The sequence below is a fragment of the Hylobates moloch genome, unplaced genomic scaffold, assembly GCF_009828535.3.
Source record: "Hylobates moloch isolate HMO894 unplaced genomic scaffold, HMol_V3 SCAFFOLD_18, whole genome shotgun sequence".
Taxonomy (NCBI): Eukaryota; Metazoa; Chordata; class Mammalia; order Primates; family Hylobatidae; genus Hylobates; species Hylobates moloch.
The window spans coordinates 16,139,854-16,156,108 of NW_026652293.1; the positions used below are offsets into that span (position 1 = coordinate 16,139,854).

The 16,255-nt window shown below is 33.5% G+C and overlaps 1 protein-coding gene across 4 annotated transcripts in view; it reads left to right on the forward strand.

Annotated features, from left to right (window-relative positions):
- The window catches only part of DENND1B (DENN domain containing 1B), a 269,661-nt gene that overhangs the window by 63,914 nt on the left and 189,492 nt on the right, over positions 1-16,255 (forward strand). The gene's annotated exons all lie outside the window — the stretch shown is intronic.

Genomic DNA, 16,255 nt, shown 5'->3' on the forward strand with positions numbered 1-16,255 from the left:
TCTTGATCAACTGTGAGAAAAAATGCATATGTGTGGAATGTATGGAAGAATCTTTTAAAGTTACCAAGTAGATGGGTGATGAAGAAGTCCTTATATTGAAATTCATAGGGACTAGATGTTTAAACTTTCAACATATTTTATACTTGTTTAATTTATCTATAGAATATATATTTGAAAATATTAAAAACAATAAAAAGTTGACAATAGAAAATCTTTGTTAAATATACTCTTATTATTTCTGTGTACTTAGACGTAAGCATTACTGCCATAAATAAGTGATCAGTTCTCTTCTTGTCACAGTAATATCTGAGTCATTTACATATAGAAGTTGAATTATCACTTTTTTATTTTAAAATAGTTCTTACCTATAGCTTACTTTCTTTAAAAAATATGGCATGCAAGACTACTGGATGAATTTATTCCATTTGCATTTTATATTATAGTCTTCTATAGTTCCTCAAATATTTAGTATGACCAAAATGATGCAGGAGTTTTACATGATATATGTAAATAGAAAAATCATTTAAAACTTATGTTATAGATTTATCATTTTGATGTTGCTTTGTATATAATATATGGTAAACAATACAGATTTAAGGATATTTTTGACAATTTTTTTTGCTTTTTTAAAAATTGATATGGCTGGGCACAGTGGCTCACGCCTGTAATCCTAGCACTTTGGGAGGCTGAGGTGTGCAGATCATGAGGTCAGGAGTTTGAGACCAGCCTGACCAACATGGTGAAACCTTGTCTCTACTAAAATTACAAAACATAGCCGTGTGTGGTGGCGTGTGCCTGTAATCTCAGCTTCTTGGGAGGCTGAGGCCAGAGAATCACTTGAACCTGGGAAGTGGAGGTTGCAGTGAGCCGAGATCGCGCCACTGCACTCCAGCCTGGGCAACAAGTGCGAGACTCCGTCTAAAAAAAAAAAAAGGACATATAATTATACATATATATGGGTACACTGTGATATTTTGATACATGTATACAATAGGTAATGATCAAATCAGGGTAATCAGCATATCCATTACCTCAAACATTTATCATTTCTTTCACTGGGAATATTCAAAATCTGCTGTTCTAGTTATTTGAAAATATATGATAGATTCTTGTTAATTATAATCACCCTACAGTGTTGTAGAACACTAGAACACCATTCCTCCTATCTATCTAGCTGTGATTTTGGATCCATTAATTAACCTCTGGCTATCAGCCCCAAGCCCCTGCCTGCCCTTCTCAGCCTCTAGTAACCACTATTCTACTCTACTTCTATGAGATCAATTTTTTAAGCTTCCAATATGAGTGAGAACATGAGACATCTGTCTTTCTGCGCCTGACTTATTTCACTTAACATAATGTCCTCCAAGCCCATCTGTGTTGCCATGAATGACAGGATTTTGTTCTTTTTTATAGCTGAATAGTATTCCATTTTGTATGTATACCATATTTTTTAATCCATTCATTTGTTTATGGACACTTAGGTTGATTCCATATCTTGGCTCTTGTGCTGCAATAAACATGTATCTCTTTGGCATACTGATTTTCTTTCTTTTGGATATATACCCAGTAGTGGGATTGCTGGATCATATGATAGTTCTGTTTTTAGTTTTTTGAGGAACCTCCATACTATTTTTTATATAATTGCTATACTAATTTACATTCCCACCAACAGTGTGTGGAGTTCCCCTTTCTCTGCCTCCTTGCCAGCATTTGTTAGTTTTTGTCTCTTTGATAATAACTGTTGTAACTGGGGTGAGATGATAACTCTTTGTGGTTTTGATTTGCATTTCCCTGATGATTAGTGATGTTGAGATTGTTTGATGTGCCTATTGGCCATTTTTATGTCTTTTCTTGAGAGATGTCTATTCAGCTCATTTGCCCATTTTAAAATTGTATTATTTGTGTTTTTGCCATTGTTTGAGTTCCTTGTATATTCTGGATCTTAATAATTTGTCAGATGATTAGTTTACATATACATTCTCCCATTCTGTTGGTTGTCTCTTCAGTCTGCTGGTTGTTTCTTTTGCTGTGCTGAAGCTTTTTAGTTTGATATAATCTCATTTGTCTATTTTTGCTTCTGTTGCTTGTGCTTTTAAGGTTTTCTTTATGAAATCTTTGCCCAACACAACATCCTGAAGTGTTTATCCTATGTTTTGTCCTACTAGCTTCATGCATTATTCCAGGTTTTATGTTATACAAATTTATATTTTGATAGAAATAAGTACTTTTTGCTGGATGCCTGATGAGCAGGTTCCTTTCTTATGTCTTCAAATAAATGGGATAAGACAGTCTTGTCACTGTTAAATTCAAAATACACAAACTTACTATAATTTAAGTCCACAGATGCAGTTCTCACAATTTGCAAACATGAAAGCTGATAAAAGTATGTATTTAAAGCAGTTCATTCAGAAATAAGCCTACAAACGTGATTTTGAATAAACATGAAAGAATGCTTTTCTAGATGTGAAAGTCAATCTGAAAGACTTAGAAATTACACTCAAAAAGTCTGATAAATGGGCATGATAAATATTAATTACATCTAGTACAACCTTTGACCATGGTTTCACATAAAAAGAGGGTATAGAATTATAATTTGATTTTAGCTTTTTAGATTTATAAATATCTTAAGTATGTAAAAGAACTCCCTACAGTGAAGACATGACTTGGGAATAAGAAGTTTGAGTTTGTTCTCAAGTAGCTTGTAGTTAGATTAGAGCCTTGCTCACTCATTTTACCATTCATATATATATATATATATATATTTTTTTTTTTAGTCTTCTCAATTCTGTCTTGTCTGTTCAACCAATTACAAACCTCCTATTCCTGTTCAGGCCTTTTTTTTTTTTTTTTTTTTAAATTCTACCTTTTACTTTATAAACTGCCCCTGAGCATTTTTAGGGGTTCTGAAGACTACTAACTTTGGGTTCACATGAGAGTGATAATGTACTTGTCAGGTCCAGCTTGGAATTTTTTTATTTGGGGCTTAATTGTTGTTCTCTTTCTGAAATTGTGAGATCACTGGAACATCAATAAGCCCTCATATACTTAGTGAAATACAGAAGCGCTTAACCATGTAATGGTAATGGTAATGAACTCTTAGGATTTTAGTTTACAACAATTCTTATAGCCTTCTTGAAGGTTAGAGCTGAAAGGAACTTTAGATTCCATTTTGTGTATCTATTTCATTTTACATCTAAAGAAATCAAGCTTTACATGAGAATCTAGTCAAGGGCCTTGAATAATTGTTTTGCTGTGTCCTTGAATAATTGTTTTGCTGTATACTTTTTAGGGAATTTATTGAATGCTACAGAAGACCCAAGTACTCTGTGTATATTTCTTAACGCTTTTCCCTTTTACTGCTTTTCTCTACCAACTGCCTTCTCCTTAACTAGCCTTTTCTCTGGATCTGAGGCTACCTCAGTAATTATAATCTTAAAAAGCTCTTTGTTTCACTCTTACCATGCACTGGGCACTATACTAGGTGCTTTATGTGCATACTTCACTTTATTTTTAAATCCTCCCAGGGCTAATAGGAGATAGTATTATACCTGAACTGAGTCTTAAGTAAGAAACTTAGCTGAGGTCACAGTGCTTGTAAGAGGCGGAGCTAAGATTTGAAGACATGTTTGTCTGACTCAAAAGCATTTATTCTTAAATTTTTAGCTTTATTGTTTTTTTTTCTGCTTGGAATGTTGTCTCAAACTTTCCTCACTTATTTTTGCTCCCTTAAAAGATTATTGTAATAATTTTTCTCTTGGTATCTTTAGAATTTAAAAGCAATATGTAATTTAGTCCAAAGAAATAATATCAATCCATTTATCATAACATGGACTTGTTAGTCCCCGTAGGCACTGGTTTACTATATGCTTCTCGCAGTATGTTTTCCTTCTTTTGGCAATTGAGGAACCAATGGGACAATTGACATGACATTTCAGGAGCTTTGATTATATATATATATTTTTTTTTGATACAGTGGAGGGTTTTGTACAGGAGAGTATTGGGAGATAAAACTATAAAAGTAAATGAGCTGGGTTTTGGCACAGTTTGCCTTGCTAAAGAGTTGGTCCTTCAAGTGGGAGAGATTTCAGTATGGATTGGTTTTGGTAGAAACTAGAGGCGAGGAAATTAGTTTGGTAGTTATTTTAGTAGTTCAGTGAAAAGTAAGAAGGATCTGAAATAGTTACATTAGGAATGGAAAAGAGTATAAGTGTAAGGGAAAAGAGATTGCATGAAAAAATTTTTTATTTTTTATTGATTGATTGAGGCAGTATCTTAACCTGTTGCCCAGGCTGGAGTACAGTAGTGCCCTCGTGACTGGCTTCCAGACTGAAGCGATCCTTCCACCTCAACCTCAAGCAATCCTCCCACCCCAGCCACCAAAGTGGCTAGGACTATAGGCACGCACCACCACTTCTGGCTAATGTTTTTTATTTTTTGTAGAGATGGAGTCTCACCCTATTGCCCAGGCTGGTCTTGAACTCCTGGGCTCAAGTAATTTTTTCCACCTTGGTCTCCCAGAGTCCTGGGATTACAGGCATGAGTCTGGCCAGAAGGTTTATTTTTGAGGGACTGGGGAGAGATGGAGAAAACTAAAGAAGAGAGGATGAGTTTGATTTTTATCATTTCAAGAAATGTTGAACAATTTTGTATGTGAGTGAAGAGAGGAGGCATCAGAGATTTGAAAAGAATGGAGACTGTTTGCAACCTAAGAAAATAAAGAAGTGTGAATATTCAAATTTGAGAATTGCCAGAGGTAGGAATAACTTTCTTATTGTAGGCAAAAAAAATTAATCAGTAAGCCAGGAAAGCAAACCCATCAAAATTGACTGAAGTTTATTTTAACAATTTTTGTAGTTTCTTTTTAGAATCAGACATTATCAAAGAAGACAAAAATCACATTTTATTCCCTTGTGTGCTCATGTTCAAGAGCAAACACTTCAAGACATCTCAGAGGTCTGCAAAGTCAAAATGATGATGATGAAAAGCAATACATCATTTATGGTATTTGTGTTAACATCCAACAGATTCATGATTGCTATTATATGGATCCATACCTCTTAAAAAATGTATCAAGTTTAATTTCTAATATAATACATTTCAATAGTTATACATGAACAACAGCTCTCCAGGGTCCTTAATAAGTCCCAATAAGGAAAAGGAGTATAGAGGTGTTTTTTTTTTTTGGTTCTTTCTTTCTTTCTTTTTTCTTTTTTTTCTTTTCTGTAAAAGCAAAGCTGAAGTGGGCCGAGTGCTGTGGCACACACCTATAATCCCAAGTATATAGACAAATTGTGCTTAGTAGTTAATGTTTTAGTGTTCTGAGGAATTATCCATTGATTAAGTCAATTTAATATCAATTCCACATTTTGGTTGCCTAAAGATTTTGGAAATTATATTCAAGTAGATGTACTACATAATATAATCACTGCTGACATAAAGTTTTCCAGAATAGTGATTAAGTTTGGTTAAATAGAAATTTACATGTTATATCATGTCATAGTTGCTTATTAGTTCAATAACTTGTATACATTTGGGAAAAACATACCCAAGTAGAATAAAATGTGTACTTGTTCTGTCCTTAACATTATTAAATCAGAGAAGACATGGCTATTTTTATTAAGCCAAAGTTATAAAACTTGAGTTTTCTAAAGATTTACCTTAATAATGTGAATTTGAATCCTGTAAGAATTATTTTGAAAGTCTAGCTCATTTGAAATATTAGAAGTTCAACTTCCTTATTTTATAGATGTTTTGGGAATATTCTATTTATGTACATTTCTCTCTAGAAGTTAGAACAGTGTCTTTAATTTATGAGGCTTTATAATCTACTTTATTGATACACTACAGAGATAGGGAAACATTTCATACTAACACAACAAGAGCAAAGGCCTTTATGAAATATAGACATACAGTCTCACAGGCATCAATATTTTTGGTGTTTTTAGTTATACTGTGTATAATATACAGATTAAATAGGTATGTAGGAAAATTGAAAGAATTATAAAAGTAGTGCTATTTTTTAAGGCATTTTAAGTTGTATTTTTGATTGTTACTCTTAAATTAGAGATGAAAAATTTTACCAAATATTAAGCAAATGAACGTAGCCTAGGCAATTAGCATGTAGCTTTAGTTGTCTTAAGAATTTAAAATTACTCATAGAGTACTTTGAAAGGTGCTTGTCTGGCACAGTAAAGCTGTAAAGAAGACGATGTGGTTCTTGCCTTCCAGAAGTCTGTTAGGAGAAGGAAGATTGGACCAGGAATCAGATGTGAGCTGTTCTGGCTTTTCTTCTTCTTCTTTCTTCTTCTATCTGCTTTCTTAAAAAAAAAGGTGTGGGGGGGGCGGGCTACAAGTACAGTACCTGTAGGTTTGTTACATAGGCATACATGTGCCAGGGTGGTTTGCTGCATCTATTCACCTGTCCGCTAAGTTCCTTCCCCTCACCCCTGGCCCCCGAATGGGCCCTGGTGTGTGTTGTCCCCCTTTCTGTATCCATGTATTCTCATTGTTCAACTCCCACTTATAAGTGAGAAAATACGGTGTTTGGTTTTCTGTTCCTGTGTTACTTTGCTGAGGAAGATGGCTTCTGGCTTCATCCATGTTCCTGCAAAGGACATTATCTCATTCCTTTGTATGGCAGTATAGTATTCCATGGTGTATATGTACCACATTTTCTTTATCCAGTCTATCATTGATGGGCATTTGGGTTGGTTCCATGTCTTGGCTATTGTAAATAGTACTGCAGCAAACGAATGTGTACGTGTGTCTTTATAGTAGAATGGTTTATATTCCTTTGGGTATATGCTTAGTAATGGGATTGCTGGGTCAAATGGTTATTTCTGGTTCTAGATCCTTGAGGAATCACCACACTGTCTTCTACAATGGTTGAACTAATTTACATTCCCACCAACAAAGCATTCCTATTTCTCCACAGCCTCGCCAGCATCTATTGTTTCCTGACTTTTTAATAATTACCATTCTGACTGTCATGAGATGATATCTCATTGTGGTTTTGATTTGCGTTTCTGTGGTGATCAGTGATCAGAAGAAGTGATGTTAAGCTTCTCCTCATATGTTTGTTGGCTGCATAAATGTCTTCTTTTGGGTAGCGTCTGTTGATATCCTTTGCCTACTTTTTTGATGGGGTTGTTTTTTTCTTGTAAATTTGTTTAAGTTCCTTGTAAATTCTGGATATTAGACCTTTGCCAGATAGGTGGATTGCAAAAATTTTCTCCCATTCTGTAGGTTGCCTGTTCATTCTGATGTTAGTTTCTTTTGCTGTTAGTTTAATTACATCTCATTTATCAATTTTGGCTTTTGTTGAAGTTGTTTTTGTCATGAAGTCTTTGCCCATGTCTGTGTCCTGAATAATATTGCCTAGGTTTTCTTCTAGAGTTTTTATGGTTTTGGGTTTTACATTTAAATCTTTAATCCATCTTGTGTTAATTTTTGTATAAGGTGTAAGGCAGGGGTCCAGTTTCAGTTTTCTGCATATGGCTAGCCAGTTTTCCTGGCTCCTGAATAGGAGATCCTTTCCCCATTGCTCGTTTTTGTCAGGTTTGCCAAAGATCAGATGGTTGTAGATGTGTGGCGTTATTTCTGAGGTCTCTGTTCTGTTCCGTTGGTCTCTATGTTTGTTTTGGTACCAGTACCATGCTGTTTTGGTTACTGTAGCCTTGTAGTATAGTGTAAGTCAGGTAGCATGATGCCTCCAACTTTGTTCTTTTTACTTAGGATTTTACTTTTTACTTGGCTCTATGGAGTCTCCTTTGATTCCATATGAAATTTAAAATAGTTTTTTTCTAATTCTATGAAGAATTCAATGGTAGTTTGATGGAAATAACATTGAATCTATAAATTACTTTGGACAATATGGCCATCTTCATATTGATTCTTCCTATTCATGAGGATGGAATGCTTTTCCATTTGTTTGTGTCCTCTCTTATTTCCTTGAGCAGTGGTTTGTAGTTCTCCTTGAAGAGATCCTTCACATCCCTTGTTAGCTGTATTCCTAAGTATTTTATTCTCTTTGTAGCGATTGTGAATGGGAGTTCATTCATGATTTATTTGGTTCTCTGCTTGGTTATTTCTAGTTTATTTGCATAGAGGTATTTATATTATTCTCTGATGGTAGTTTGTAAAGGAATACTTTGTGATTTTTGAACATTGATTTTGTATCCTGAGACTTTGCTGAAGTTGCTTATCAGTTTAAGGAGTTTTTAGGCTGAGATGATGGGGTTTTCTAAATATAAAATCATGTTGTCTGCAAACAGACACAGTAGTTTGACTTCCTCTCTTCCTATTTGAGTGCCCTTTATTTCTTTCTCTTGCCTGATTGCCCTGGCCAGAACATCCAATACTATGTTGAATAGGAGTAGTGAGAGAGGGCATCCTTGTCTTATACCAGTTTTCAAAGGGAATGTTTCCAGCTTTTGCCCGTTCAGTGATATTGGCTGTGGGTTTGTCATAAATAACTCTTATTATTTTGGAATGTGTTTCATCAATATCTATTTTATTGAGAGTTTTTAACCTGAAGATATGTCGAATTTTATCAAAGGCCTTTTCTGCATCTATTGAAATAATCATGTGGTTTTTGTTTTTGGCTCCGTTTATGTGATGGATTATGTTTATTGATTTGCATATGTTGAACCAGCCTTGCATCCCAGGGATGAAGCTGACTTGATCGTGGTGGATAAGTTTTATGATATGCTGCTGGATTCGATTTGCCAGTATGTTTTGAGAATTTTTTGCATTGGTGTTCATTGGAGATATTGGCCTGAAGTTTTCCCTTTTTTGTGTGTTTCTTCCTGATTTTGGTATCAGGATTATGCTGGCTTCATTAAATGAGTTAGGGAGGTGTCCCTCCTTTTCAGTTATTTGGAATAGTTTCAGAAGGAATGGTACCAGCTCCTCTTTGTATATCTGGTAGAATTCAGCTGAATTCAGCTGTGAATCCATCTGGTCCTGGGCTTTTTTTGGTTGGTAGGCTATTAATTACTGCCTCAATTTCAGAACTTGTTATTGGTCTATTCAGGGATTCGACTTCTTCCTGGTTTAGTCCTGGGAGGGTGTATGTGTCCAGGAATTTATCCATTTCTTCTAGATTTTCTTGTTTATTTGCATAGAGGTGTTTATATTATTCTCTGATGGTAGTTTGTATTTCTGTGGGATCAGTGGTGATATCCCCATTATCATTTTTTATTGTGTCTATTTGATTCTTCTCCCTTCTTTATTAGTCTAGCTAATGGTCTGTTTTGTTAGTTTAGAAAAAAAACAGCTTCTGGTTTCATTGATTTTTTTTTTTTTTTTGGTGAGTTTTTCATGTCTCTATCTCCTTCAATTCTTCTGTGATCTTAGTTATTTCTTGTCTTCTGCTAGCTTTTGGATTAGTTTGATCTTGCTTCTCTAGCTCTTTTAATTGTGATGTTAGGGCATCAATTTGAGATCTTTCTAGCTTTCTCATGTGGCCATTTAGTGCTATAAATTTCCCTCTTAACACTGCTTTAGCTGTGTACCAGAGATTCTGGTGTGTTGTCTCTTTGTTCTCATTGGTTTCAAAGAACTTCTTGATTTCTGTCTAATTTCATTATGTATCCAGGAGTCATTCAGGAGTAGGTTGTTCAATTTCCATGTAATTGTGGGGTTTTGAGTGAATGTCTTAATCTTGAGTTCTAATTTGATTGCACTGTGGTCTGAGAGACTGTTTTGATTTCTGTTCTTTTGCATTTGCTGAGGAGTGTTTTACTTCCAATTATGTGGTCGATTTTAGAATAAGTGCATTGTGGCACTGAGAAGAATGTATATTCTGTTGATTTGGGGTAGAAAGTTCTGTAGATGTCTACCAGGTCCACTTGATCCAGAGCTGAGTTCACATCCTGAATATCCTTGTTAATTTTCTGTCTCGTTGATCTGTCTGATACTGACAGTGGGATGTTAAAGTCTCCCACTATTATTGTGTGGGAGTCTAAGTTTCTTTGTAGGTCTCTAAGAACTTGTTTTATGAATCTGGGTGCTCCTATATTGGGTGCATATATATTTAGAATGGTTAACTCTTCTTGTGGAATTGTTCCCTTTACCATTATGTAATGCCCTTCTTTGTCTTTTTTGGTCTTTGTTGGTTTAAAGTCTATTTTGTCAGACTAGGACTGCAATCCCTGCTTTTTTTTTTTTTTTTTTTTTTGCTTTCCATTTGCTTGGTAAATTTTCCACCATCCCTTTATTTTGAGCCTATGTGTATCTTTGCATGTGAGATGGGTCTCCTGAATGTAGCACACCGATGGGTCTTGACTATCCAATTTGTGTTCTGACTCTTCTTCTAACTGGAGTACAAGACTGAGATTCATGAGGAAATGCTGATGTTTAGGAGGAGTACATAGAAGGTGATCTTTAAGCCTTATTTTTTGATCACTGAGTTTTGTCCTTTAGTTGGTCCTCTTCTTAGGGTGAGAGTGGAGGACACTGCCATATAGTTCAGATAATTGAGTGTGATACCCTATTGTAGCAGAAAGACAGAATGATGAAATTAATTCATGATTTGAAGTTGTAGTAGAGTGATAGAGACGTTGGAATGTTATTTCTTTTATTTAATTGAAGATTTACATAAATTTTTGGTAATATAGATGTGAGTTTGAATCCTAATCCTGTCAGTTGTATGAGTTTTGCCATCAAAAAATATCCCCTGCTATCAGTGACATGATAGTTCGCAGGATTCATTGTAGGAGTTGAGGTCTGCCTGAAGCACTGTGGTAGATACTCAGCAAATGAGAGGGCATGGTCAGACTTCCTTCACACACTATCCCTGTCTTCTTAGGTTTTGTTTCTTTTCCTTTTTTTTTTTGTGGAATTTCTGTTTTTACTTTTCCATTCTGTTTCTTCTTTTGTGTGGTCTAGTTCTATTTATTAAAACTCAGTTTGAAAATTAATCCTACTTTGAAGGCTTTCCTGAACCTCCAAAGCAACCTGTCTGTACTTCCTTAGCTTCTTATATGTGCCTCTAATTCTAAACTATATTTTCATTTTTTTTTTTTTTGCATGTCTCTATCTGTCCTAGGCTGTATGTATGTTTCTTGCAGGAAAAGGGGCAGAACTTTCTCATTTTTCAATCTCCGCATCTAGTAGAGTGGCTGGAACATAAGATATGAGTAAGTGTTTTTGAAGGGCTAGTTGAATGAGTGACAAGTCAGAGGAAGTTGAATAAACTCATGATAACTTATCTTAATCTTCTTAGAAAAAAATAGGCAAGGTAATTTAAGAAGGATGGATTTAAGAGTGGTGTTTCACCTTAAATTTGGAAAGATTTCAAACTGGTGTTATGACACATATCGTAGGAATTCAACAAAGTCTGAATGAAATCATGTAACTTAGCAGAGGGGTTAGGTAGCATAGGTCCTTGACTGTTCACGATAGTACCTGACTTGTTTGTGCTCTCCTCTGCCCCTCATTTCTGTAGGAGGTGAAATTAAATTTCAGTATATACTGACAACCTAGTATGTGCTTCCATGATAAATAATGAAAATGCATTAAGAAATACTTTTAGAAAAGTGCATATGTTACATGATTATTTTAAATTATAACAATAATAAAAATTCCATTAATTAATCAAATCTTGGTAGAAATTATCTGGAAACAGTTTAAAGTATAACTGTAAGAATGAATAGTAATAAAAATTATGTATTATACAAAAATAGCAGAGAATTGTAAATTTTACCCTTCAGCTGCATCTTCATAGGAATGAATGGCAGGCAGCCAGCTACTTAGGTGACGTTAAATCCAGTATACTCAGCACTGTATACAGTTTTGTTTTTATGTTTAATAATAACTAATGGGTCCTTATTGAATATAAAAAGGATGGGTCATTATTGAATAAAAAAAGGATGCAGGTAGGAGTTAAGGTCTGCGTGGTTTAGGAACAATGCCTGTTTTATTAGTAAACTTTTTTTTATACATTCATAATTAAAAAAAAATTGTATTGACTTAAAAGGCGTTTGGGAGGAATGATTAGTTTTTCATTATTTGAAATTGAGACACATTGAGTATTATATAATTTTGCTTCTTGCATCATCATAAAGAAGAACTAAATTATTCAGAAATAATTTATTAAATTCTAATACTTCGAAAATAAATATTTAAATGATTGTGGATTTCTAAAAATTGGAAATTTTTTGGTTGTTTGGGCTTGATTCTGTCATTTTTAACTACCAGTCAATTATATCAGACAGAAAATAATTTCATTGCATTCTGTATCAACTATTGTTTTTCCAAATGTAAAGAATGAAATGTCTTGAACCAATTTTTGATATGTGATAGTAAATTCCCTATGAATTTTATATATAAACTCATTTTTCTAACCCTGTGAATATTATATATAAACTCGTATTTCTAAAACAAATTTATTTCTTAATGTTTAATTAAATAAAATTATATAAATTTTGTAGGGATGATGGGTAAATGTAAGATAATTATCATTATATTATGGCTGTTTACTTGGTTTCATATTCCAAAAATTTTATTAGTCATGTATTTCAGTAATGCTAAAATAGCAATTATTTTCTATCGGCTTCTTTGTAGATATAACCACTATACCAATATACTATTGGTATATTCTTATGACTAAAAAAGATGAATCAGAATGAAACATTATAAGGGGCAAACGTGGAAAAATATGCAAAAGTAAATCTAAAATCATCATCATAAACATATCTTTGTATCTATCTATCTTTATGTAGACTAGATTTTTATTTCTTTAGCAGGCGCAGTTTAGGAAGCTCAAGGCAAAACATAATCACATTCTTATTTTACCTGCATGCTTATTTTATATTCTCTATTGCTAAAATTTTAAAATTTTAATGCAAACAGGGAAACTAATTTGGAAAAACATAGTGATATTTTATGAACTTTGCTTTATAGTTGAAGTATTTGCTGGAATATTTCATCTAGCAGACTCCCATTGAAAAGAATATTTTTGCATGTATTTTAGATAATAAAATTGTATTTGAAAACCCCTGTACAAATGACCTTATTTTTCTGTTGAAGAGTGAACAGATTTTTACTTTAATGAGATCTTAGAGGTGAGGTTTTTATATCTATTTTTATGGCAGTGAAATTTATATTCTAACTATATAAATGATTCAAGACAGACCTGGAAGGTACGATGTTATGTAGCATCTATAGAAATTAAATAATGATAAACGATTCTGATTGAAAGAAATAAATGTGGTTTCCTAAAAGCTTACTCTTTATTAAGCTGTAAACATTTGTCAAAAGTGAAACTAGAATTTAGTTCTATAAAGAGTTCTGAATCTTTGAGAGAAATAGAGTGGAGAAATTATTTTTTCAAGGTTACCTAACATAGGCTGATGAATTAGAAGCAATTCTCCCAAAGTCGGGAGAAAAAACATAAATATAACATGACATGAAAATCTCTCTGCTAGTTCAAAGTTTTGCATTTCAAATTTATCTTTAGTTTGAAAAGAAGTTAAAGTTAGTTAACTGTGAAGTGAAACAAATAATGGAAACAAGAGTAGCATTTAAAATGTTACTTGGTAGAAAATAAAGTCCTGCAAAATTGGCATAAAGTCATTATTAACTCAGAAAATATGTTACTTTGAAATAATTTTGTTTATTATAACTGTGTATTGCTTTAAAATGACTTTTAGGGGAATTTTTCTAATTTTTTTTTAAAAAATAAGGCTAAGTTGAGTATGTTATAAAATGAATAATCATCCATGAATTGCCATCTCACCTTTCTCTTTGGTGTGATTTCTATTTTTCCTTCCCCCTTTCACATTATTAATAGATAAACGATTTAAAGGAAGTATTGCCAGGTTGCTTATTAATGTTTAAAATGTAAGCCTGAAATACACTTTAGGAGAAGTAGGTATGAAGGTACTTCATTATTAAAATTTTTAAGTTTTAAACTATTGTGTATTAGCTGAAAATATTGAACTTGATCAACATATGTTACCAGCTAGCCTCTTCCCCACCCGATCTTTTGTTATCTTGTTATTGTTATAAGGCTTAATGACAGTTGTAGGCCATAGTTCTGGATGTGGGGGTTATTCTACCCTGGGGAGAAGAGGAGGAAACAGCAGTGTGGATTATGGAAATATGGACTGATCTAAAAAGAGACCTCTTGTAAAAGAATGGAGCTCAAAGAAAAGCTAGGAGAAACTGATGAAAAGATGATGGAATATGATGTGAAAATGATAATTTGAAATCTTTCATTCCCAGCTGCCATGTTTTGGAGAAAAGGAATGCATTTGTATATTAAGAGAGAGCTAAAAGAGTCCAGATGAATGGTATTACTTATTAGATATATTTTCATTTTGATTCAGATAAATTATGTGCATTTTGATAGACCTTTACATATCTAGACATTTTAAATCTTAAAGACGTAATGTTAGGTATGATATTTCATAAAAATATTTTAAGTAGTATACAATATTTGCTTAATATTTGGGCACCTTTAAATGAACCTAATTTCAAAAATTAACTTCATGGTTGTTAAATTTAAGTATTTTAACTAATTGTGATGGTGAATGTTTTATTTAAAGTATGAATTATTTTGTTACCTTGTAACAATTATTTAAACACACAGTCACATGTTTACTTATGTTTATTTTTCTAGATAAGTGACAATATTGCAGCTTATCTTGGTGAATTAGTACTAAGTGGTAACATAGAGCTATATCCTTAGCCTATTTGACCAGACAACAATGCAATCTAGTGGTCATTTTTGTAAAATGCAGACACAGAGTTCATGTGGTTTTAACTAGTTATTGATGTGTTAATAAAGGAAAGGTTGTTCCCTGATTCTAAAGTTTGCAAAAGGTTAGATTAGGAAAAAATTAGCATGAAAATGTAAAAATAAGGCATATGGTAAGAGGATCGTATTTTGAGAGAAGATGATGTTTTTAATTTTGGATGTGCCAGGCATTCTAATAGGAATGTCTTCTAAGTAGAAGGAAATCTCTGACTGGAGTTCAGGAAGAGGATGATGGTATGGAATTTACTTCTGTGGATGAACTTACCAGGCAAAGTTTAGGGAAAGAGAAGAATCTCCAAGAACAACTGCTTTTATAGGCCCCAACCTACGTCTTTAAATCCATACTGAAAAATATAATTTCATAATCATACCCTATGACCCTTATAAATACTTTGGTTTTTAAGTGGTAAACCATATGTTTCCCTTCCTCCTTTTGATATAACCAGCTAGGATTATTTAATATGTTTTGTACTGCAAATTGTAATAGTCTGAAGTTTTACATGATTGTCTGTGGAGTTATTATTTATAGGATATGGAACATTAAGGAGGAAGATTAACATCAGATAACTCCAATTTGAGCCATAGGGAATAGAAGAAGTAACAAAATATTAAATTAAGCACAAGAACTTGTTCAAATAACTGCTAATTTAATGTGGTTGGAGTGTGGGATATATGGAACTTGATACTGAGGCTACAAGGGTAGTTTGGTCAGATTATGAAGAACTTTGTATACTATGCTAACTGCTTTGGCATTGACTGATAGGAAATAAACATAAAATGGTACATATTTAGGAGGCTTCCACATCACATCTATATTTCAAAGAGGTAACTTTAGATTTAGGTGCTTTGAATTGGATAAAAGGAGCCTGTTGGAGACATAGAGACTAGTTAGAAGGCTACGGTAATTGTTTAGTAGAACTGTTGAGAACCTCAACTAGAGAAAGGTTAAAGAGAAAGTGGGAAAGAGAATGGATTTGAGATTTTTTTTTATTGTGGAGGCACAGATACATGAGATCTACTCTATAAACAAATTGTTAAGTTTATGATACAGTATTGTTAACTATAAGCACAGTGTTGTATATCAGACCCCTAGAACTTATTCATGTTATATAACTGAACGTTGTACCTGTGAACAGCAACTTGCCATTTCTTTCTACTCGCAGACCCTGGCTGGCAACCAGCATTCTACTTTCTGCTTCTGTGAGTTTGACTATTTTTGATGTCTCATTTAAGTGGAATCATGCAGTATTTGTCTTTTTGAGACTGGCTTATTTCACTTAGTGTAATGTTCCCCAGATTCATTCATGTTGTGGCAAATGACAGGATTTTCTTTCTTTTTTTAAGGCTGAGTAATTTTCCATTGTGTGTATATAACACATTTTCACTATCCGTTCATCTGTTGATGGACATGTAGGGTATTTCCACATCTTTGCTATTCTGAGTAATGCTACAGAGAACATGGAAGAGCAAATATCCCTTTAAGATCCTGAT